The 25963-nt window shown below is 39.1% G+C and overlaps 1 pseudogene; it reads right to left on the bottom strand.

Moving 5' to 3' along the window:
• LOC149235254 (ubiquitin-like domain-containing CTD phosphatase pseudogene) overlaps positions 1–25963 on the bottom strand; it is a 67713-nt pseudogene extending 41750 nt beyond the window's left edge.

Genomic DNA, 25963 nt, shown 5'->3' with positions numbered 1-25963 from the left:
TGGATATAGGAAGCAATTCAATTCTTTTGCTACCCTACAATGAATAAAATTGTGGGTGCTTCCTGAATCAATCAACACTATTACCTTTTTCTTCTTGATTTGTCCTTCTATCTTGATGGTTTGAGGAGTGGTAATTCCCGCCAATGCATTACAAGATATGGTTGGATTTATTTGTTCTTCATCTAGGCTTTGTTCCTGGAGTATATCTTCTTCTTTTGACCTTTCTTGCTCCTTTTCTTCTTCCTCTTCACAATCTATGTAGAATAATTTCTTCTCAGCACACTTATGACCCTTTGTGTATTTGCTATCACAATTGTAACAAAGCCCTTTTTCTCTTTTTTCTTCCAATTGTTGTGGTGTCAACCTTGTAGGTTGTGGAAGACTATGGGCAACAACACCTCCATCTTTATAGTTGTGAATGGTATGCTTTCTAGTTGCCATAATTTTGCTTTCCATTTTTCTTGCTAACCTGAATGCCTTCTCTAATGAATCAGGTTCCCAAAGGCGAACATCATGTTGGATATTATCCTTTAAAGACCCTATGAACACATCAATCCTATGCTGCTCTGGAATATCTTTTACCCTTATGTTCAATTTTTGGAACTCCTCAATGTGCTCCATTATTGAACCCTTTTGTTTGAGACTTATCAATTGGCTAAAAAAAGTGTTGCTTTTTGTATCCTCATAATGTGCTATCAATTCTTCCGTAAAAATTGCCCAAGTGATAAATTGTTTACGAGAGCAAAGCCATTGATACCATACAAATTGATTTGGTTCCAAATATAAAGTTGCCATACGTACCTTTTGTGTGTTTTGCACATTATTGAGATCAAAGAACTGCTCCATCTGTAATATCCATGTGGCGGGATCCTTGCCATCAAACTTCCTCATATCGATTTTTGGAATATGGAGGGTCTTCGATCCAACATTAGAATCTATGGAATCATGATTAACATTACTTTTGTTCACATCATGAGTTTCCTTTACAACCTTTTCACCATTAGTAAGTATCTCTTGTAGAAAATTTGTCAAATCTGTCTTCAAATCTGCCATGTCTGTCTTCAAATCTGTCTTCAAACTTGCCATGTCTTTCTTCAAATCTGTCTTCAAATCAATCTTCAAATCATCCATCTTAGCTTCCATGCCCTTTATCTTAGCATCTGTTAGCTTTTGTGAGCGTGACATTTGTTGCACTTGTTCTTGTAATTTTGATATATCATGTAGCATTTCTTCCTCTTCTTCATGAGTCATGCTAGAGCTTTCAGGTTCCTTACTAGGCGTTTGCATTTTCTTTCCTCGGGGCATCAGTTACCGATAATAATGCTTTACTATGCCCTTTGAATTCCTTCAAACCAAGCTTATGCAAAAATAAAAAATAAAAACTACACACCTTTTTTTTACTTTGTAGAAGCCTGATATTGAATCTGATGTACCTCTGTAATTTCGAATCATCCAATTCTGAAATTGTGATCTGTAGTAGCTTTCTGTGTCCTCTTTCCAATGCCACTAGTCTGAACCAAATTGGATTCTCCAAGAAAGAGTTATGCACAATCTCCCGCAGTGACCTGATTATAGACTGTTTCAGTAGAGCGAACTTGTATGAAGTGCCACGTGTCACTGTTTCAACCCTTGACTCTGAAAAATATATAAACAAAAACTACAGTTCGTCCTCTTTCTGTAACTTCTTACGAAATTTCAATCCGATGCTCAGAAAGAAAGTTATGACGATTTTCCCCAGGTCACCTGTTTTGAGTGTAATTCAGGAGTCTGCAAAAAGACCAACTTCCGCAGATCATATCTCCGAAAATATTGCGCGAAAAGATCTGAAATTCGGACCCAAGGTTCAGCGCCAATTCTTCTCAAATGGGTTTTTCTTTCGACTTCTGAAACGTCACAGAAAAAAGGTTATAGCGAAAATTCCACGATGACCTGTTTGGAGCAGCGAAACCCTAGAATCCAAAGCTCTGATACCAAATGTTATGAAACCAGCTCACAAAAAGATAGAAAAGAGAGATCCACGCCTTAGAATTCAGCCTCTTCGAGGGGGCAACCTCCTTTACATTACATAAATGAACAATTCTTGGATGATACAAATGAAAATACCTCCTTTCTATATATAGGAGTCTAAGTGGTCCCAATACAATCAAAGCCTACATAACAATAATATTGTAGGGCACAACAATAACAATAGTGGGCTTCTATGTGGCACAATAGTAACAATATGGGCACTACATGGGTACATCAATATAAATAAGGGGTATAACTACAATAGTAATGGGGTAATCACTAGTATTATAGGGACCCAACAGATATTTTTTTTGTTTTTTTGTTTTTTGTTTCTGGAGTTGTTGGAGCAACAAAACCATAGAGAAGTGTTGCATGCAGAACATTCCAAAGGTTCACGATTAGGATCGAGTTGAGTTCCTTTCTTGTTGAGAGGGAGTGTTGAGAATAGCAACAAGAAATGCTAAAAATAGCATTCAGAATATTCTAATTTTAATTTGTCCTTGAATTAAAATTGTGAATTAAAACATAAATTTAGTCTCACCAATTGCTTGAAAAATAATTAATTAATTCATCTTGGATTAATTAGTTGGATAAATTCAAGCTAGAAGTCTTTGTGAAGTCATGCAACAGTTATCCCTTAAATTAGGGAGATTATCCCTTAATTAAGGAGATAAGGATGAGTTGTAATTAGTTAGCTTAGTTAACTGAGTTATGTCCAATTAAATTAGTTCCAAACAGTTTGAGAAACTAATTGTGAGTTCAGTCAGTTAATGCATGCATGCATGCAACTAGTGTACTCCCGATAACTGAAGATTCTCTCATAAATAACTCATACATGTCTATTTTGAGAAAGACCCAATTGAGATTAAAGACAGGGACATTGTACTATCAGTTGCATGAGTTTTCCTATAAAGGAAACTCATCCATGCAGAAGGAATAAGGTTCCTTGAGGATTGAGCAATTTTATAGGGTGTGAGATCAGTGTGAGTGATCAGTGTTACACTTGGTAACAGTAGGATCACCCAGGAGAAACTGTGCAAGGAAATAAGAGGCTTGGAGGGCTAAGGAGAAGGTTCGTGAGAAGCCTTGTTAGCCTGTGAACATCTAGGAGGATTGTACTGAGAGCTGGCTAGCTGTGAGAGCTAAAGCTTTATGTAATCTTGATGTATTTCCACCTTGTATGATAATATAGATAGTGGGGTTTTTAGCTTAGGCTTTCCCTTGAGTATTCTTATGTGTTTCATGTGCATTGATTTTGCTTCTAGTTATATGTGTTCTGCTTGATCTTGCTCAAATCTATTAAGCTTCCGCAAGTTTGAAAGTAGAAGTATATTATTGTATTTTTCTTTGGTATATTGCATTATCGCGTTAATCTACAGTCAGATTTTCTACATAGATCTCATAGGTAGATTTGTAGAGAATTTGCAGGAAATTCTACACTTATGATTTCATGAACATGGTTTCTTAGTGAACTATTTCGCAAGATTACTAATGATTCTTTCAAATTTATGTGTGTGTCTTTGCTAGGATAGTACTATTACTTTTCTTTCAAAGACTCACTTTCTTTTCTGTTTCGTGAAAGAACCATCATACACTTTACAATTGAATACATCACAAGGCTAACATACTTGTTTATCTTGAAAGTGCATGCATTTCTCTTGCGTCGTTTATTGCAGCCAAGGAAAATCTTTAAGATAATGGAAACCATCCATACTTTTTGGTTGGGGCTCCTACTCCAAATTGTGTGAGATCTAATTGGGATTTCATACTGGAGAGACCCCCTTATTGTTGGTGGCATCCAACACCGTCAACACCTTATCGTCCAAAAGGCATAATTTGCTTCATCGAATAGTGGAACTTTGCTTGTGAAAGAACCTTCATGATTGGCCATGGTCCCTTTGAGATATTCCTTCTAGTGGTTGGATTGGTTTCAAAGGAACCTACTCTAATACAAATTGTTGTATTCAAGCTTATATTGAGACGAGAGGGCAGGGGTGATGAGTCAATATAAGAAAATTTAACCAAACAATCTCACATATGGAACACAATATATAAATGAAAACTTCTTTATAACATATCACTATAAGCATTGACCTATTGATACAAAATTTGTAGGCACAAACATGTTGTTACAAAATTTGTAGGCACCAACCCCCCTTGTTACAAGATTTGTAGGTGCCAACCTATAGGAGACACTAATCCCCCCTATTGCAAGATTTGTAGGCACCAACCTATAGGAGACACCAATCCCCTTTATTGTAATATTTATAGGCACCAACCTGTAGGAGAGACCAATCCCCTCTACTACAATATTTGTATGCACCAACCTATAGGAGACACGAATCCCCTCTTCTACAATATATTCATAGGAAACGACCGACTTCAATGAGTTTGCTTACTAGTTCTACCTTCACCAAGTCTATTTTTTGCTTCTACCTTCTCTGGGTATGCTTGCTGCTTCTACCTTCACCAAATCTATTTCTCACAAAACGTGTTGGTTTTTGCCTCTTCCCAAGGAAAAACTTATACAACATGCCACACATCCAATTTTACAAATCTGATTCTAAAATCAGTTATGTCTGTCTCCTTGAATCTCTAAAAATTTTACAATCTAAAAAGCCTCGGAAAATAAGTTATTGCAAAATTCCAAACTGAATTGTTTGAAGTTGATTTCAAGACTATTTAATAATCATAAGTTCCATAGGGAATATCTCTAAATTACAGCGAATTAAAGTCTAAAATTTATACCATGGGTACCTAGAGATCTCTCCTTTGTCCCCTCTAGATTTCATTATCTAAAACATCTTAGAAATAAATTATAATGAAAATTCCAACCTGTCATATTTCAAGAATATTCAAGAGTATTCATGAACCATAACTTCCCTAAAGAATATCTCCAAAATTATAGTGAACAAAGTTCTAAAATATCTACCAAATGTTCTTAAAGATCTCTCTTCCGTCTCCTCTAGATTTCATAGTCTGAAACATTTTAGAGAAAAAGGTTATACCGAAAATGTCAAGTTGACTTGTTTGAAGCATATTTCAGGAGCATTCATGAACCCTAACTTCTTATAGCATATCTCCAAAATTCTCATGAACAAATAAATTTTTGCCATAGGTACTTAGAGATATATCCTCTGTGTCCTCTTGATTTTCCAAGATCTTGTTCACCCCACAATTCACATTTTTGCTCCACCTTTAAGACCTCAAGAGAATTCCCCGACATTTGTTGCACACCTCATATCCATTCTTGCTTAGATGATATAAAATGCATTCATCTATCCTTTATTTATAATATTCCTGTGTATACTTATAAGGCTTATTTGTAAAAATTGTTAGGGACAACCTATACTTTATGGCTAGGCTTACTTGTAATTTTTGTTGGGTCAACCTATACCTTCTTTCTGGACCAATTTGATAGAAAATTTCATATCTCCTCATTCCTATGGAGTTAAAGGGAGTGTCATATACCATTGGAAAGGTCTTGGAAAAAGTTATTCAATATAACTTATGCTCTCATTTGAGCTAGTTATTTAAAGTAAAAATGTCGTAAAAAATAGGGTATCCAAATTGGGAATCAAGAACAATTGGATATCCAAATAACATTTTCAACCATCTTCATCTTGTAATATTTATCTTGGACATATATATTCTCCATATAGTCTACCCCTATCTTTAACATCAATGACAATAATATTTCCAATAATATTCCCCCTTGTCATTGATGACAAACCTTAGTTAATTCTGCAACAATAGTGTAGTACTCCCTAACCTTTAGTTGGGAATCCCCCTTGGTCTCCCTAAGATAGATGACAAATAATATAATGATATAATCTAGATCAATTACATAGGTTGGGAATGGGTTCCATTGTTGAATGTGACTGTATGTGCCAACACAACATGAGCATGAGGGAGGTCAAAATACTTATGCATGGTATTGTTGTGATTACCTAGGATAATATTTTAAAAAATGTCCCATATTAACATGATTGATCTCATTGCTCTATATTCCTATTTTCTATGACCTCATAATGATTGTTTTTACGAGCATGGTTGACTTCTTTGATGTCACTCTACCACAATTTTTTTCCCAAATCCCATGAATCTTCTTGCCAACACAAGATACTTACTCAATAAGTGCTCCACTAGCTACTCAATGACGAGCTCCTTCATGTCTTATTAGATGTTCCCTTCCCCCAATCACTTTATCATTATCATTTGCTCATGAAGGCAATATGCTAGTTTTATTCTGGGGTAGTAAAACATGGTAGTATTCTCATAAAAAATTATTGTGTCAAGGTTGCTATTAGTAAGAGAGAAATTGACTCATGAAATATAAATTGACCGTAAATGGAATTTGTCTCCCAAGGACATGTGATCTTGATGAAGGATCCTTCCTAGTTTTGACTGCATCTTTTATTGTCGAGAAGAGCAAAGGGTTTTGAGACATAAGGAAATATTGATAACAAGTTGCATATGCTTCTCATTTAGTGCTCAATATGCCAACTCCATGAAAAATTGAGTAGGTCAAACCTTAGTCATAATAGAGTTTTCCATAACAAACCAAAGGTTTTTCTTAATGATTCATGTGTTAGTTGTATCACAAGCATTATTTTCTTCCTCAAGTGGATATGATTTTTTTTATTTTTGGAAACAAGGATGATAACATAGTGCAACATCTTCAACTTGTACCCTTTAATCGATATCATAATATTAAGCAAGCCCTGAATCGTTAATGGTGACATATGGACATTTAGGAAATAATAGATGAATGGTGATGATAGTTTGGATTGTTGTGTAACACCCCTTCTCATAATGAAAAACACCCATCAACATAAAAATTATATATAATAACTAAAGAGTTCAGAGTGTTGAGTGTAGTGGTTGGTCACATTCATCACAATGAAAATTTATTTCAAAAATAGATGTAAGATGAGCACAAAACTCATGTAAGCTTGTTGGAATAAATATGCTCACATTTATTTAACGTCATTTTGTAGAAATCGTCACTATTAACTTACAAGGGAAATGCTTGTAGCAAAGCTTCATAACCAATTTGGTAAATGAATCAACTTAAAAAATAATGCAATGGTGGTATAATAAGTCCATTTACATTATAAACACATTTCCTCAAGAAACCAAGACACAACCTGATACTTATCTAATAATATAATAATACATTGGTGAATGCATTCTTGATATTTTTTCCCTTGGAAACATAATTGTAATGTTATTTACCAAAAACAATATTATATTTTGTGGATGCATTAAAGCATTGTTAGTTTCCTCAAAAGGAAATCATATTTCAAAAATTATTTCTATCTTCATTTAATCTTCCAACAGTATTTCTCTCTCCAAATTAGTATGGTGGAGATGTTATAATGTAATGTAATGTCCTATAAACATTTTGACTTGGTGAAAATAAAATAATTACATTATTATTATTATTATTATTATTATTATTTTGTGATGGGTAGTTAAGGTAAACTTAACTTGGGTTACCAATATTTTTTGAGCACCAGGTTTATGAGAACCCATGGTATTCATGTGAAATATAGCCTATTTAAAAGGGTAATTAATTTAGCTTAGATCCATCTTAATTTTGAATATACCAAGCACCGAGAGGGATCAAATATCTTGAGATGAAAACCTCTTTTAGAGTGAAAAGAGATTTGGTCCCTCTTGACGCTTGACAAAGCCAATTTAAAATGGATCTAGGCTAGTCATACAATTGAACAACTCCCAAAAAATCACATCTCTTTTGAAGAGATACAACATAAAATATGCATTTAATAAGAATCATAAAGTTTCTAGTCTATCACTGACATATTAATTACATCAAATAAAAAGTAGTAAATAAATACATCATGATAACCAAGGCACATGAATCATTGAAGAACCCTAAAAAAAATAGGGTGATGGAGATATCCAAAGGGATGCCCCTCCAAAATATCTTAAATATGCCAACTTCAAAGAACCAATTATAACCCATTATTGGACATTCCATTCACATCAACAATCTTTTTCTATATAAAAAATATGCAATTAAAAGAAAATTTAAAATATTGAAACTCCTCATAGATGGGCTTCAAATAAAAATTAAAGTCACTTCCTCCCACATTCACTTAATTACCACAAGAGAATCACCAAAAAATTGAAGTTTTCTGGCACCTTTTTGGATTGCTAACATTACAACTAGCTTTAATGTCAACAACTCTACATAGTTGTTTGTTTCTGCCTAAGCCAGTTTGACATTACAAACATGATAAAATTTAAATATAAGATCCCTCTTGCACCACAAACAGGTGTATCCCCTTGGAAAACACCATCAAAATAAGCAAGTTCCTTTCGACAACAATTTTCCTTAAAAACTGTTGAAAAGTGTGCAACAAGAAATGCTTGTTGAGAATGCAACAAGATGATGGAGCTTAGTGAAAAGAGTCACCTTCACTAAGTGGGTCCGCAGGCAAATTATGGCGCAAGTTCTATTTTTTATCACAGTGTAGATGATCACAGTGTGGGTGATCACAGTGTGGGTGATCACAGTGTGGGTGACCACAGTGTGGGTGACCACAGTGTGGGTGACCACAGTGTGGGTGATCACAGTGTGAGTGATCAAAGTCTATTTTTAGACTGGCTGTCAAAAATAGAAAAGTCAAATATTATTGTCTCATAATAATATTTGGACTATAAACTTGATCTTATTCTCTTGGATCACTTCAGGATGAGCTACGGATGTGGTACATGCAGATCCCAGAAGGAAATACGTGGTTACCTATGGGATGACTAATATTTTCATGTAGGACTTCAGTTAGAACTCAAGTGAGTTGAGTTTAGTGGACTGGAGGTGCAGTTGATGGAGTTGTGTTCAGTTTAGCTTTGTTAAACTGGTTGTATTTAGTCTAACTGGCAAATAGACTAGAGATGAGTTGGGTGAATTAGTTATTAATTAATTCACAAGTTATTAACTCATAATGCAACTATAGAATACATCAGTTAACTCAGTTGCATGTCAGTGCATGTTCAGTTCAGCAGGGACAGGTGTTAGAGGATTAGATTGCTATCAGTTGTGACTATAGCTGTGCATGATGATTTGCACAATCAGAGGGATTGGGTATGCTAATGAATTGGCAAATATCAAGAATTGTAGCTTGTGCTCACGTCCAACATAGTGTGAGTGATTATTTGCAGGTCAAATACGAGTTTGGTAAGCCATTCTCATCAGTTCTTGAGCAGGTATTGAGCTGTGGAGGCAGGCAAGCAGCGGGGGAGATTTGGAGATCAGATATGAGCTGTATTGTGTGTAAGAGGTGGAGCTGGTACTGGATTGCTTGTGATAAGCATTGTACTTTGTAATGTTACATGATTCAATCAATATAATATACAGATAGTGTGGGTTTTTTAGCGAGATGCTTTCCCCAGGATACATACTGTGTTAATGAGTTTGATTGATGCTTCTATGTGTGCCTGTGAATGTTTTTGCTCCTGTAAATTGATGATCAACGTAGAGAAGGTTATGTATTATGCATGTTTCGCTTATAAGTGTATAATCAGGATAATCTCTGTGAATATGTGTCATATTATTCAAAATTTCTACATGGTATCAGAGCTAGCTGATTTGTAGAAGAAGTTCTACATGATATCAGTGCTGTATTGATCATCAGATCTATTATTCAGAAAGTGTTTACATTTTATTTCTTCAGGCAGAGTTTGTAATCGGGCCAGGTAGCCTCTGGATTCATCCTTCTTTTGGAAGGTGAGATATCCGGTGAATGCCCATACAGTCGATCTCTGTACAAGAAATAATTTGTTCTCACGAATTCTAGATCGGAAGCGGTTGAGTTTTGAGCTGGTGGAATTCGTTTATTCCAAAGCAAGAGATAAACTCAGAAACATTCAGTGTGAGAATGGAGACAGCATGCCCCAGTATCTCACGAAGTTCACCCAATGCCGGGATGAACTGGGAAGTGTGGGGGTGACTGTCGGATGAGGATGGTGAGTCTAGCACTCCTTGACCTTCCTAAGAGTTGGCATAGCTACTAGGACTCGGTGAATGGAAGGGAGAAACTGCCAGGATGGGAGAGACTTTGGTCGGATCTTGTGCAGGAGGAGATTAGACGGAGCACCAGAGACAGTTCTTCATCTATGCATGATGAGGAGAACTGTGCCTTACTGAGTAAGGCGAAGAAGGGGAAGGAGAAGGTTTCTCTTTTCGAATCCAGTTCTTCCAATGATGGGAAGAAGGTTGACAAGGCGAAGGTGAGATGCTTTCGTTGTCATGAGTTGGGTCATTATGCTACTAATTGCCCAAAGAAGAAGTCCAAGAAGGGATCCGGGGAAGGATCTGAAGGTGAGGCACTTGCTTCACAGTTTGAGTTGGATTTCACACTCTTCGCATGCATGGTTTCATCCATGATGGGAAGTGGTTGGTTTCTTGACAGTGGAGCTTCTTTCCACATGACCAGTGACAAAAGTTTGTTCAGTACTTTGGAGGAGAAAGATCTCCAGATACTCATAGGGATGGGTAATGATGAGAAGTATAGTGTCTCAGGTGTAGGCACGGTTATTTTTCAGAGGGAGCATCGAGCTCACCTTACCTTGACCGATGTCAAGTATGTACCAGGACTGAAGAGAAACTTGGTGTCGATCGCGATGTTGGAAGACAGAGGCTATGATGTGGTCTTCAGTAAGGGAAAGGTTTTCCTTAGACACATCATCACTAGACAGGTGAAGCAGATTGGTTCACGTGTCAAGAACCTGTATGCTCTTGAGGTTCAAGATGCATGCAAAGCCTTGAGCAGCGAGGCAACTGATGGAGACTTGGTGGTTGAGAGGGAGCGTATATTACCTCTCAACATGCAGAGCCAGAAGAAGTCTCAGACGATTGTGGAGGAGCCACGATTGGTGCATCAGCTTCAGGACGTTGTGGAGGAGCCACAATAGGGGAAGCTGAGAGGAGATCGAGTAGAGACATATACTAATCTAGAGACCTCCAGTAGGGGGAAACTTCGAGCCAGGTGGGTTGAGGGATCACGTGCAGCCATACCTCCAAGTAGGAGGTGGGGTGATGTGGATTGATCGTCTCAAGGAGGAGGGGCAGGATCCTTGAGGTACCCAACCTCTTGGATGAGACCTTGCTACGGGAGCCCCAAATGTGTAGTAGCAAGAACTGACTGATTAGGTAGAGACGGATGCGGATGGAGCGGCAGAGAGAGCGACAGTGCAGGGAATCCTAGGACAACGCATAGCTAGCAAGCTGCAGCAATGCGAGAGGCACAAGTGTTTTGCACAGTGCTAGGTGGCACAGAGAGGTGTGCAATGGTGTGAGATGCATGGAGATGTTGCAGTAGCGCAGATGTCAGAGAGGGAGCACTTGTCAGCAGCAAGTAGAGCTTCAGCATCAGAGGATGTTTCTAGCCCAATAGGGAGGTCAGTTGGGAGGTGCAGTGCGGATGCAATGTTAGGAGATAGAACTAGCAGCAGCACGGATGCAGTCAGAGATCAAAGTGACAGAGGCTAGAGCAGTCGGATACTGAAGAGCACAGAGATGCAGAGTCTTCAGTCGACAAAGGCAATAGCAGTCAGAGACTTTGATGACAGATCAAGTGGACCAGCCAGATGTGTTGCATGGAGAACATTCCAGAGTTTCAGGATCGGGTTTGAGAGGAAGCCTTTCTTGTTGAGAGGGAGTGTTGAAAAGTGTGCAACAAGAAATGCTTGTTGAGAATGCAACAAGATGATGGAGCTTAGTGAAAAGAGTCGCCTTCACTAAGTGGGCCCGCATGCAAATTATGGCGCAAGTTCTATTTTTGATCACAGTGTGGATGATCACAGTGTGGATGATCACAGTGTGGGTGACCATAGTGTGGGTGACCACAGTGTGAGTGATCACATTGTGAGTGATCAAAGTCTATTTTTAGACTGGCTGTCAAAAATAGAAAAGTCAAATATTATTGTCTCATAATAATATTTGGACTATAAACTTGATCTTATTCTCTTGGAGCACTTCAGGATGAGCTACGGATGTGGTACATGTAGATCCCAGAAGGAAATACGTGGTTACCTATGGGATGACTAATATTTGCATGCAGGACTTCAGTTAGAACTCAAGTGAGTTGAGTTTAGTGGACTGGAGGTGCAGTTGATGGAGTTGTGTTCAGTTTAGCTTTGTTAAACTAGTTGTATTTAGTCTAACTGGCAAATAGACTAGAGATGAGTTGGGTGAATTAGTTATTAATTAATTCACAAGTTATTAACTCATAATGCAACTATAGAATACATCAGTTAACTCAGTTGCAGGTCAGTGCATGTTCAGTTCAGCAGGGACAGGTGTTAGAGGATTAGATTGCTATCAGTTGTGACTATAGCTGTGCATGATGATTTGCACAATCAGAGGGATTGAGTATGCCAATGAATTGGCCAATAGCAAGAATTGTAGCTTGTGCTCACGTCCAACATAGTGTGAGTGATTATTTGCAGGTCAAATACGAGTTTGGTAAGCCATTCTCATCAGTTCTTGAGCAGGTATTGAGCTGTGGAGGCAGGCAAGCAGCGGGGGAGATTTGGAGATTAGATCTGAGCTGTATTTTGTGTAACAGGTGGAGCTGGTACTGGATTGCTTGTGATAAGCATTGTACTTTGTAATGTTACATGATTCAATCAATATAATATACAGATAGTGTGGGGATTTTAGCGAGATGCTTTCCCCGGGATACATACTGTGTTAATGAGTTTGATTGATGCTTCTATGTGCGCCTGTGAATGTTTCTGCTTCTGTAAATTGATGATCAACGTAGAAGAGGTTATGTATTATGCATGTTCCGCTTATAAGTGTATAATCAGGATAATCTCTGTGAATATGTGTCATATTATTCAAAATTTCTACAAAAACTTCCCGTTTGAAGGTTGTTTGAATGTTTGGAGAATTGCCAAACTTTGAGGGGAATTTCAATAGGAAGAATAAACTTGTTTTCAAAGACACTACTATCAGGACCAGCCATACCCACTAGACTATTAATATAGGAAGATGTTTATATTACTTAACCAAAATGTTGTTATCCTAAGCATGTAAACTTTATTCAATAAAATTTCCTCTTCCTTGGACCTCAAGACCCTAAATATCCTCTAACTCTTTCCAACTTGGACTGAATAACAACAAAATAGTATAAGTGTTGAATATTTTATTCTTTTTCTTGCATAATGGGAACCTACTTAGCTATTCCAACTTCTCTTTTTCAATACTTCTTGGGTGAGAACCTTATTTTGAAGGGCAAGCTACATACAATTTGATATTTTTAAAGGAAAGTTCATGTTCCATATTGATTTTGCACCATTGAATTGTCTCACCCTTACCCATCCTTTCACATAATACCTTATATCCACCTTAGGAGCATATATATGTATAGGTGGATTCTTTGACCAAATCAACTCTCATCAAAATCTCAAATTCTAACATCGCTGGAATTTAGGTTAGTGATGCATGCTTCCCACATCACTTCATCTTCATCTCCCACCCTAATCTCCTGAACACATTTCCATTCCTAACTCTGAGTCTTGTAGCTATTTGACTTAGACAAAACAATCCTTGTTCATGAAGCACATTAATAAGATTATGAGAGAACTTGCACAGGTTTCCACAATCCACCTAATGGTCTTCACTTAACCTAACTCTAATCCCATTTTATACCTTTTAAACAAACTATGTATCAATCAAAAGAAAAGTAAGCATAGTCGCCTTCCAAATTTTAAATCATTATGACAATTCTTTGATGGATTCTTGATCCATTTCTTAACAAAATCAGGAGTTATTTTTGCACAATTCCCAAACACCAAAAATGCTTACTAGTATTTAGCCTCCAAACTTTCTTTGTGATGAAATATTTTAAAATGAATGGATGTTTTTAAGATGACATCCACCTAATACTTTAGCAACATCAAAGACTTTCAAAAAATAGAGACAAATTCTAAAATGAAGTTGATTAAGACCAACCTACTTGTTGTGGACAACGATCTATTACTTCATACTAACAATGTACTCTCTATTTTGGCTATTAGCCAATCTCAATCTTTTACTCATAAGCATTTGGTTAAAAAAAAACCAAATACTTCTAACCATATTACAAATTAGTGTGTTGGTAATGAAACAGTTGGGTAAAAAATATGACACAAATAGAGATGTAAGGCTCAAAACCCTTTGTAAGCATTACTATACTAGAAAGTTCATAACCCAGACGTACATCTATTTCGATGTTTCTTCATTCAACCTTAGATGCTAGGAGAGATGGTTTTAGTGGAGCAGAATAGGCTCCTCTCACTTGTGCCATAGATTTGTGACATACTCATCTTATACATCTTTCTCTTAGACCACCTCTTCATTTTTTAAGTCAACGATCTAGGCTTTAGATCATACCTCTATTATGTTTTTACGTTTTTTCCCTTGTTTTCTTTAGACATCATTATACCTAAAACTCCCATTGACCTAATTCCATGGCCATTTGTCAAACATTAATACATTTATCTTATCTTATCTTATCTAAATTATTTTATTATTATTATTAATTTTCTAATATTAATTTTTTCATTAAAAATTTCAAATTTCAAATTTTAATTTAATAACATCATATTAAGTTAAACATGCTATATCGTGGGTGAGTTGTAAATTACATCTTAATTTTTTTAAATTAAATAATAAACCACTTTCATTTTATTTTATTGAAAAATTCAAACAATAAAATCTTTTAATTAATTTATCTAAAAAAAATTATTTAATAAACCAACGCAAAAGATAAGGATCGGATCATGGGCCCCAAGGGTTTGTCCCTATCATTTTGGTCTTTTGATAAGATTATGAGATAACTTGTATAGGTTTCCACAATCCACCTAATGGTCTTCAACTAACCTAACTCTAATCACATTTCCTACCTTTTAAACAAACCATGTATCAATCAAAAGAAAAGTAAGCAAAATCGCCTTGCAAATTTTGAATCATTATGGCAATTCTTTGATGGACTCTTGATCCATTTCTTAACAAAACCAGGGGTTATTGTTTGCACAATTCCCAAACACCAAAAACCCTTACTAGTATTTATCCTCCAAACTTTCTTTGTGATGAAAGATTTTACAAATGAATGGATGTTTTTAAGATGTCATCCACCTAATAATTTTGTTGAAAATAGCAACAAGAAATGCTAAAAATAACATTTCTATAGATAGCATTTCGAGATACATTCCAATTTTAATTAGTCCCTAAATTAAAACTATGAATTAAAATTCGAATTTGAGCTCAGCAGTTGTTTGTAAAATAATTAATTAATTTGTCTTGAGTTAATTAGTTAGAAAAAATCAAACATGAAGTCTATGTGAAGACATGCAATAGTTATCCCTTTGATTGAGGAAGTTATCCCTTAATTAAGGAGATCAGGATGAGTTGTACTTTGAGTTGTAATTAGTTAGCTCAATTAACTGAGTTAAGTCCAATTAGATTAGTTCCAACAGTTTGTGGAACTGATTGTGAGTTCAGTTAGTCAATGCATGCATGCATGCAACTAGTGTACTTTAGATAACTGAATATTCTCTCATAAATAACTCATGCATGTCAGTTCAAACAGAGACCCAGTTGATATCAAAGGATGGGACAGTGTACTATCAGTTGCAGGAATATTCCCATGAGGATATCTCTTGCATGCAGAAGGAATTCTTTCCTTGAGGATTGCGCAGTTATTTTTGAGGTTGGTGAGCAGTGTGTGAGGTAATTACACACAGGTGGCAGCTTGAGGACCCAGGAGAAACTGCGCAAGGAAATAGGAGGCTTGGAGGACTGAAGGAAGGCATATGTGTTGTCTATTCTGTCTATGAGCAACAATGAGGGATTGTACTGAGAGCTAGATAGCTTAAGAGCTAAATCTTTGTGTAATCCTGGGATATTTCCACTTGTATGATAATACAGATAGCAGGGTTTTTTAGCTGAGGCTTTCCCCAGAGTATTCTTCTGTGTTTCACGTGTGATTGATTTCTTCTTCATCTATTATATGTGTTCTATTTGATCTTGCTCAAAATCGATTAAGCTTCCACAATTTTGTTTGTAGAAGTAGATCAAGTATTTTGCTTTAGTATATTGCATTATCAGGTGATCTACAGTGAGAATTTCTACATGGTATCGGAGCTGAGGTGATCAAAGCAGAGAACAGTATACAAAGAAGGGAGAAGTTTGAAGTTTGAAGTTCTTGATTATAGAAATCGATTCTTATCACTTCTCAAATTTCACCAATGGCGTTCAATGGTTTGAGACATGAGTATGCCCTAGATGGCAGCTCGAATTATATAGCCTGGAAGGATCACATGGAAGTGGTATTAGAGGAAAATGGTTTGAAGGACTTCATTGATCAAGAAGTCCCCAAGCCAGCAGCAGCTAATGCCCAGGAATTGGCGAAATGGAAGAAATGTGTGGCTAGAGCGAGGAGGATTCTTCTTGAGGGAGTTCGAGACCATATTGTCTTGAGTCTCCATGGGAAGGAGACACCTTTTTCAATGTGGAAGACATTGAAGGATCTATATTAGAATAGCAGTGATCAGAGGAAGCTGGCGCTGAAAGACAAGCTTCGGAAAATCAAGTGTGAAAAGGGCGACATGATCTCTACATATATGAACAAGCTCACCACTTACAGGGATGAGCTTGGCAGTGTAGGAATCATGACAGCCGATGATGACATGGTGAGTCTTACTCTCCTCGATCTTCCTAAGAGCTGGCATAGCTACTAAGACTCAGTAAATGGAAGAGAGAAACTGCTAGATTGGGAAAGACTGTGGTCGGATCTGATGTAGGAGGAGATCAAGAGAAGCACCAGAGATGGTTCTTCATCAAAGCATGATGATGAAGAAAATCTAGCCTTAGCGAGTAAGGCGAGGAAAGGGAAAGGGAAGGCTTCCCATTCCAAATCGAGTTTTTCCTATGGTGGGAAGAAGATTGACAAATCTAAAGTGCGATGCTTTAATTGTCATGAGGTGAGCCATCATGCAACAAATTGTCCACATAAGAAATCCAAGAAGGGATCCTCAAAAGGATCAGATGGTGAGGCACTTGCCTCACAGTTCGAATTGGATTTTGTTAATTTTAGGTATGTTCTATGCTAGAGCAATTTATTTAAATTTTCACAGTTAGTAATCACATCAGCATTAAGATCAACTGCAGATAGAACATAAATATAAATCACAAAAGACAAGCCAAGACAAGAGGACACAAGATGTGGCGCTAGCCAGGGACAAACCCCACAATGTGGGGAAACCCTTGATTAATTCTTCTTTTATGTTCTTCAAAGTTCAGCAGAGAAAAAGAGACAAAGAGATAATACATTTACAACAGAAGTCAACACTTTGACTTATCTAGATCTAGCATAGATCATTTCGTATAACGATGAGATCAGTTGAAGACATTCTACTTCAACTGATTCTCCAAGGTGACTCCTTCACCTATCATCGTGCCACATCTGGTTCTCATGCTGTACCACTACATACTGCACCATGTTGCACTAATCATGATTATCATCATGCTACCCATGTGCATGATCTTATCCATCATCATGCTGCCCTTCATGTCCATGATCTCATTCATCATCATGTTGCCCTTCATGTCCATGATCATCATTCATCATCATGCTACCCTTCATGTCCATGATCATCATTCAACTTCATGCTGCCCATACTAATGTGCATCATCATCATGTTGTTGCCTTAACAGATGGCATTCTAGCACTGTTGTTCATTGTGATAGGGCTACTACAGGTATGCCATTCTATCATTGTAGATTATGCTTAGAGTGTAGTAGACACAGTCATCACTTGTCAACATGATCACATCAATGCTGAGACTGAGATAGCAACTACACGATTACTATGATCTCTATTAGACCCAGACAGTGAGGATAGTAAGGTGACAAAAAGCACTTCTGTATATGCCAAGATTAATAACACAGACTTCATGCTAATGTTGTAACCTTATCCGTAGTCCTTTCTCCTTCATCCATCCGTGATCTACAAAGTATGAGATCCAAGATTCATCTAGACTGCACCTATAGGTATGCTGAGAATGGAACCTACTCCAGACCTTAGTTAATGATGTGTCCTCAACGAATTAGATCATGTACCTGAGATCTGGCCATGACTGCACCTAATGCCCAACTGAGGTGCAGTCAAGCCCTAATGTGAATCTTCTTTTGATTGTGGATATGAGAAGTCTATCTCTCCTTGACTGCGTATACCTGTAACCAATGCTCACCCAAAATTTCAGAGAGAAGTGCGAGGATATGATCTATAGCTTCTTGCTCCTTGACTGCGGCTTCACCTTTTTGTTAGTTCAGTCCTCTTCTTGACTGCAGCTATTACTTCTGGACAACGTAGTGTATAAGGCTTCTATACAGTGTGTTAGAGCCTATTCATAAGGCTTCTTGATAGCGTGTTAGGGCCTGTTCATAAGGCTTCTTGACAGCGTGTATTAGGTCTAGTTCATAAGGCTTCTTGACAGCGTGTATTAGGGCTAGTTCATAAGGCTTCTTGACAGCGTGTATTACGCCTTTCCTTAATCACGTTGACAGTGTATATGAGCTCCCTTCACTGCAGCTAGGGCATGGCTTGACTACGGCTAGAATACTCCTTAGACAGCATATAGGTGTCTCTGTTTGCTGCATAGATTGACCTGTGGCTAGGGCATCACCATTAGGCCAGCATATTATTCTTGGTGTCTCACTCCTCCAAAAACCCAAGATGTGGAGAGGAGGAGATCACCTCAAGAATGTGTTCCAAATGACATCAAAACTCTTCTATTTATACCAAAAACGTATAGGTTGAATGGACATGACATTTGGGCTTCTTGAGCCTACATAAGTTGTTGGTCGGCTTGATAATAATTCCATAATCAAAATAAATTCATATCTCCATAAATACTTATCAGAATTGGATGATCTTTAGATCAATCCTACACCTCTTGATGAGAGGGATCCAATAAAAATATTAGCTGCCATAAATAAGCTGACCCACATGGAGTTTGGCCCTAGTTGCCAATTTTAACACTCCCTCTCAACTAGGGAGAACTCCATCCATTGATCCATATGTCCAACTGTACTATCTCTGCCATCAGTGCCCTGCACTTCCCTACTTAGCTCTACTTAGCTCTGCCCAGCTCTGCTCAGCTTTGCTAGCTCTGCTGGCTCTGCTGGCTCTGCTCTGCTCTGCTCTACTCTGCTCAACTTAGCTCTGCTGAATTACGAAGAAGAATAATTGATCGAGAATGTCTCATACCATTCTCCACTGACCCGAAGTAAGTCTCAAAGTGCGTACCACTGGTCCCAGACCAGTCTCAGCTGACCCAAAGTTAGCGTCATAGTGGGTACCACTCCTACTACTGGTCCCAAACCAGTATCATCAGTCTCAGAGAGTGTACCATTGGTCCCAGACTAGTCTCAACCGACCCAAAGTCAGCGTCATAGCATGTACCACTCTCACTGGTCCCAAACCAGTCTTCCACTGACCCTAAGTCAGTCTCAGAGTATGTACCACTGGTCCCAGACCAGTCTCAACCGACCCGAAGTCAACGTCATAGTAGGTACAACTCCTACCACTGGTCCCAGACCAGTGTCATTGATCCCAGATCAATGAAGGTCATCCTAGCATAGGGAGTACGGTAGATACAACAATGCGTCCATCGGTACTACTATGGTCCCTATCCTCATTTCCCTGCTCATTGATCAGATGAGAGGTACTTCCCATGAGTCCCAGACTGCATGGGTAGGATGCCTCGACAGGAGAACTTAATCAATCATGTCCTCATAGGAGAACTAATCATCCTGCTACACAGGAGAGCGAATCATCTTGTCCCACAAGAGATTGAATCATCTTGTTCCACAAGAGAGCGAATCATCTTGTCCACAGGAGAGCGAATCATCCTGTTACAAAAGAGAACGAATCATCTTGTCCACAGGAGAGCGAATCATCCTGTCCATAGGAGAGCGGATCATCCTGTCCCACAAGAGAGCGAATCATCTTGTTCCACAAGAGAGCTAATCATCTTGTCCACAGGAGAGTGAATCATCCTGTCCCACAAGAGAGCAAAATCATCTTGTCCACACTACGCACCACCAGGGGAGGGTGAGTCACCCTATGGTCGTATGTTGCTCCAATAAGAACTACAAGCCCCCAGAGCTCCCAGATCTCAATGTATGCAACATGCAGGACCCTTTTACAAGGGTCTTTCAACGACTCCAAGTTGTTCAAGATAATCACAAATTTGATCTTTCCCCGGGGCTCTGACAAAGTGTAGCGACCTATACATCATCTCAGTGCGATGGAGCCTCCTTGCTCATCGACTTACCATATCCCAGGCAAGGCAGTATCTGATGTATATATACTGTAGCAATCATTGAATATGGGATTCCTCAATAATCGAATCCCACGTCTGGTTGTCACAGAGAATCACAGTGGTATTCATCATGTGTACAACCAAGCAACTTCATACAAGGTCATACTCGTAGTTATGTATCCAGTCTCGACGGTACTTATAACAACCGACTTTTGCTTCCTGCTCATCCATGATATCGAAGCAGAATCCAAAGAGATCCAGCACAAAAAAGTGCTCTGGTGATCCTCCACACTTCCTGCCCAGTCAACATTCGAATAATCATGCAATTTTCATATTGCCAGCAATGTATCTCAATCCATGAGATATTGTGGCCCGAAGATATTCTTGGCATCAATCCAGTGAGGCTCAACCAAATATGTGCTCACCATGCTAATTGCAAAACATATGTTTGGAATCCAACTCCCTCTTACTTCTGTAAATGAGAGGGTTTACACCTGTCATAAATAGGTTGTCCTGATGAGGTGCCAGTGTGAGAGGTCTATCATCCACAACCTTCGAGTAATGGTTTGGATCAGTTTCACTCCTAGTGAATCTCAACTTCATCAAATAGTTATCAATCCTCTCATACTACACCCGGGGTGTTTTGTTTCAAGCCATAGAGGGCTTTCATCCACCTGTATACATGAGATTCCCGTTCATGAATCTCAAACTCCACGGGTTATTCCAAACCTGTGGACCTGCTACATGAGGGGAATGGTCCCCTTGTAAGATTTTCATTCATTACATCTCAAACATGTACCTTCATGCTCTCTTTTTTTTTTTTTGAATTCAGGCATCCCGATCACCATCTGACTCATAGACCTCCAGTGCTGAGTCAATGGACATGGTCCATAGTGGACTTGATACAATCCTGAACTCCAAACATCTTTGAAAAATCTATTTTCAAACACGTACCTTTCCATCAATGAGTGCCACCCTGAAACCTTAAACTTCCATTTCCAAGATGGACACTAGGTTCTTCTTGCGATCAGGTACATAAAAGAGATTTTGGGTTTCCTTGCTTTCTTTGAAGAGACAGTCGTGTCCTTGATGACCTACTTCTCTGCCATTGGACACTCCTTCGCATAAGGGTCGAACTTATTGTAACCAAGGCATCTGCCTTTCCTTCCATCCTTAGATCCAAACTTCCCAATGAAGTGATCTTTAGGTAGGCTGATCCGGATTTAAACAGGAACGCAATAAAACACAGAGATAACCATATACACAAAGATGCAGCAGAAATAATACTTCATTTCATTACTGTAAAATACTGAAATATGCTTACAAACAGAAATGGAAATAAACCAGCTAGGGCGATGGTAGCTTATCCCTGAGAAGAGATGTGGCGGCTACATGCCTCTGAACTGTTCTAAAAACTGTGTTACAATGAGGCTCGAAGGCCTATTTATTGTTGAGAAACAATGGAAAACCCTTCACATCCCGAAACCTAACCCTAGAAGATGAAACGCCAAATTGTGGGCCCCGTTTGGGTAAATTGGTACATCAATTTCCTGGGGTCGTAACTTTGGCATACGATCTCTGTTTGACGCGTACGACAACTCGTTAGAAAGATCTATCCGAGTACTACCACTTTGGGAGGCAACATGGGTCCATGGACCCATGTTGCCCCAGATTCCCAAAAAAACATCGTTTAGGGCCTCAAAACGGCTCCGGAAGTTCAGGACCCGAAAAACTGCTAAAAATAGTAAACTGTGCTACAATTTAGGAAACTAAAAAAGCTGAAAGAGACAGTTGTGGGGGTCCAAATGGGATAGGTGGGTGGCCACCAACATCCACCTGGATCATTCCTCCCCCCTTAGGAAGCAATGGTCCCCATTGCGTTGAGTTCCTCCCTGAGATGAGGAAGCTTCTGCTGAGCTGGGTCTCTAGTGAGCTGTTCTGCAATCTCTGCTGTGACCAGAAATGGTGGGAAGCATGGTCGGCGATGGTCCACATTGAACACTTGGTGCAAGCGAAGGAATGGAGGAATGCTGTGCTTCAAAGCATTGTTTCCCGTAGCCTTGGTACTGGTGTAAGGACCATGTCAGAGTGGTCGGCGCTTCTAATGGGCTCTTGTAAGGCGTTCTTTCTGCAAATGTAACCAAACTTTGTTGCCCACCTAAAACTTATTTGGTACCCCTGTGGGTGAGGAGAAGTTGTTCCTGTGTTCTGTCATGACCATATCCCTTTGCTGTTGCTGCTGCGTGGAGGAACCCTTTGCAGGGGTCATGGATGTAGCAACGATCTTCCCCTTACTTTGGGAGTGAACCAGACAGATGAATTTCCTAGTCTGGGAGATGAGCTTGCTGCCTTTCTTAGTAGTGATCAAAGATGTGGCGGTAGGTGGGGCTACCTCCGGTATCCTGTATAATGAATTATTCAAAGAAATAATGACAGCACGAGGCCTAGACTCATACACAGCATGTCGCCTCCACAAGTATGGCTGGCCTAATAATACATCACAAACATCTAGAGGTGTAACATCACACAATACCTTGTCTGTGAAGGGTTTGATGCTATAGGGAAGGCGACATCGTTGGCGAACTTTGAGATCTCGTCTGCTTTTTCTCTGTTTTTCTTTGCATGTCCCCAACGAGGTCGGGATATAAGGAGTTAGGGCTTGAACTGGTCGAACCTTTTCAAGACCAGCCTCGCAAATCCCAACGGCCTCCCATGGCGGGATGAGAAGAAAGACGAGGGGGTAGGAGATCCTATCAAAATCTTGCTCGAAGAAGCGCTTGAGCGGCAAAGGAACGCGATGATGGATAACTTTGTGCAGATCCTTCAGCGGCTACCCAGAGGTGATGCATCGGCTTCCAACAACGACTCTGGAAACGCCACACCATTTAAGGTACAAGTTAATTTTGAAATCCCCATCTTCGAGGGTCAAATAGATGCAGATGCTGTAGATAAATGGTTAAATCTGCTAGATGGGTATTTTTCTGTTCACGAATTTTCAAGTCAAGAAAAGATTGTTTTCGCTCTTCTCAAAGTAGCCCCCCATGTCAAGGACTGGTGGGAAACCTACTGCTAGCAGAAGGATGAAAGTATAGGCTCACTATTTTCAGCCGCACCCACTTGGAATGACTTTCGGGATGCCATCAAGGAGCAGTACTACCCTGTCGGAAGCTATGAGGACAAATACATCAAATGGACCACACTGCGGCAGGGACGAGACCAAGATGTGCCGAAGTTCACAAACATTTTTCATACCCTTCGCACACAGTTGGGTATCAAAGATTCTGGGTTGCATCTGGTACTCAAATACCGCGGCTGCCTACACAGATACATCCAGGAAGAGATGGTGTTCTTGAACATCTCCTCACTCAGCACAACATACCGATACGCTGTCAAAATCGAGCAAAAGTTCAAACAGAAGAAGCGAGACTTTGGATCTGCAAATCCGAAGCCCAAAGGACAAAGCCAAAGCGGGGTGACCCAAGACAACCCCGTCGAAGCCGCAAGAAAAGAACAACACCATGAAGCCGAAGAAGGACACAAGGAAGTGGTGTGAGTTCCACAAGAGTCCCACTCATAACACAAGTGAGTGTCGGACCAAGCAGTCGCTGGTGGCTAAGTTGAAGGCTTCCGAATCATATGCATGTTCCGACCCTGAGCCAGAACCCGACAAGGGGAATGGCAAAGGGAAGCAGATCATTGATGCGGATCCTAGCGCCACTGTTGCCACTGCCAAGATCCAGAAGAATGAACCTACTGATCCGGATTTAAACAGGAACGCAATAAAACACAGAGATAACCATATACACAAAGATGCAGCGGAAATAATACTTCATTTCATTACTGTAAAATACTGAAATATGCTTACAAACAGAAATGGAAATAAACCAGCTAGGGCGATGGTAGCTTATCCCTTAGAAGAGATGTGGCGGCTACATGCCTCTGAACTGTTCTAAAAATTGTGTTACAATGATGCTCGAAGGCCTATTTATTGTTGAGAAACAATGGAAAACCCTTCACATCCCGAAACCTAACCCTAGAAGATGAAACGCCAAATTGTGGGCCCCGTTTGGGTAAATTGGTACATCAATTTCCCGGGGTCGTAACTTTGGCATACGATCTCCGTTTGACGCGTACGATAGCTCGTTAGAAAGATCTATCCGAGTACTACCACTTTGGAAGGCAACATTAGTTCATGGACCCATGTTGCCCCAGATTCCCAAAAAAACGTCGTTTAGGGCCTCAAAATGGCTTCGGAAGTTCAGGACCCGAAAAACTGCTAAAAATAGTAAACTGTGCTACAATTTAGGAAACTAAAAAAGATAAAAGAGACAGTTGTGGGGGTCCAAATGGGATAGGTGGGTGGCCACCAACATCCACCTGGATCATAGGCCATCAGAAATTTCCACTGCGCCAATCTGATAATATTCTCTGCTTTGACTTCACCATGGGTGAATTATGAGGAACCCATTGATCCTTTTGTATTGTCCTAACTATCTTCGGTGATTGCTCTTTCACTCTTACTTGGGCATTGTCTTCACCTCAGCTATGATACCATGTTAATTTTAGGTATGTTCTATGTTAGAGCAATTTATTTAAATTTTCACAATTAGCAATCACATCAGCATTAAGATAAACTGCAGATAGAACATAAATATAAATCGCAGAAGACAAGCCATGACAAGAGGACACAAGATGTGGCGCTAGCCAGGGACAAACCACACAATGTGGGAAAACCCTTGATCAATTCTTCTTTTATGTTCTTCAAAGTTCAGCAGAGAAAGAGAGAGAGAGAGAGATAGTACATTTAAAATAGAAGTCAACACTTTGACTTATCTAGATCTAGCATAGATCATTTCGTATAACGATAAGATCAGTTGAAGACATTCTACTTCAATTGATTCTCCAAGGTGACTCCTTCACCTATCATCGTGCTGCATCTGGTTCTCATGTTGTACCATTGCATACTGCACCATGTTGCACTAATCATGATTATCATCATGCTGCCCATGTGCATGATCTTATCCATCATCATGTTGCCCTTCATGTCCATGATCTCATTCATCATCATGCTGCCCTTCATGTCCATGATCATCATTCATCATCATGCTGCCCTTCATGTCCATGATCATCATTCAACTTCATGCTGCCCATACTAATGTGCATCATCATCATGTTGCTGCCTTAACAGATGGCATTCTATCACTGTTGTTCATTGTGATAGGGCTACTACATGTATGCCATTCTATCACTGTAGATTATGCTTAGAGCTTAGTAGACATAGTCATCACTTAAACACTCTCTAACATGATCACATCAATGATGACTCTGAGATAGCAACTACAGGATTACTATGATCTCCATTAGACCCAGACAGTGAGGAAGGGCACAAAAAACACTTATGTATATATCGAGATTAATAGCACAGACTTCATGCTAATGTTGTAACCTTATCCGCGGTCCTTTCTCCTTCATCCATTCGTGATCTAGAGAGTATGAGATCTGAGATTCATCTAGACTGCACCTACAGGTATGCTGATAATGGAACCTACTCCAGACCTTAGTTAATGTCGTGTCCTCATCGAATTAGATCATGTACCTGAGATCTGGCCAT

The sequence above is a fragment of the Pinus tabuliformis genome, chromosome 8 (genome assembly GCF_031772625.1).
Source record: "Pinus tabuliformis cultivar Carrire ecotype Pingquan chromosome 8, CPIR1, whole genome shotgun sequence".
Classification (NCBI taxonomy): domain Eukaryota; kingdom Viridiplantae; phylum Streptophyta; class Pinopsida; order Pinales; family Pinaceae; genus Pinus; species Pinus tabuliformis.
Note: the sequence above shows the minus strand (reverse complement) of the source record. Positions and strands in the feature narration are given on the sequence as shown.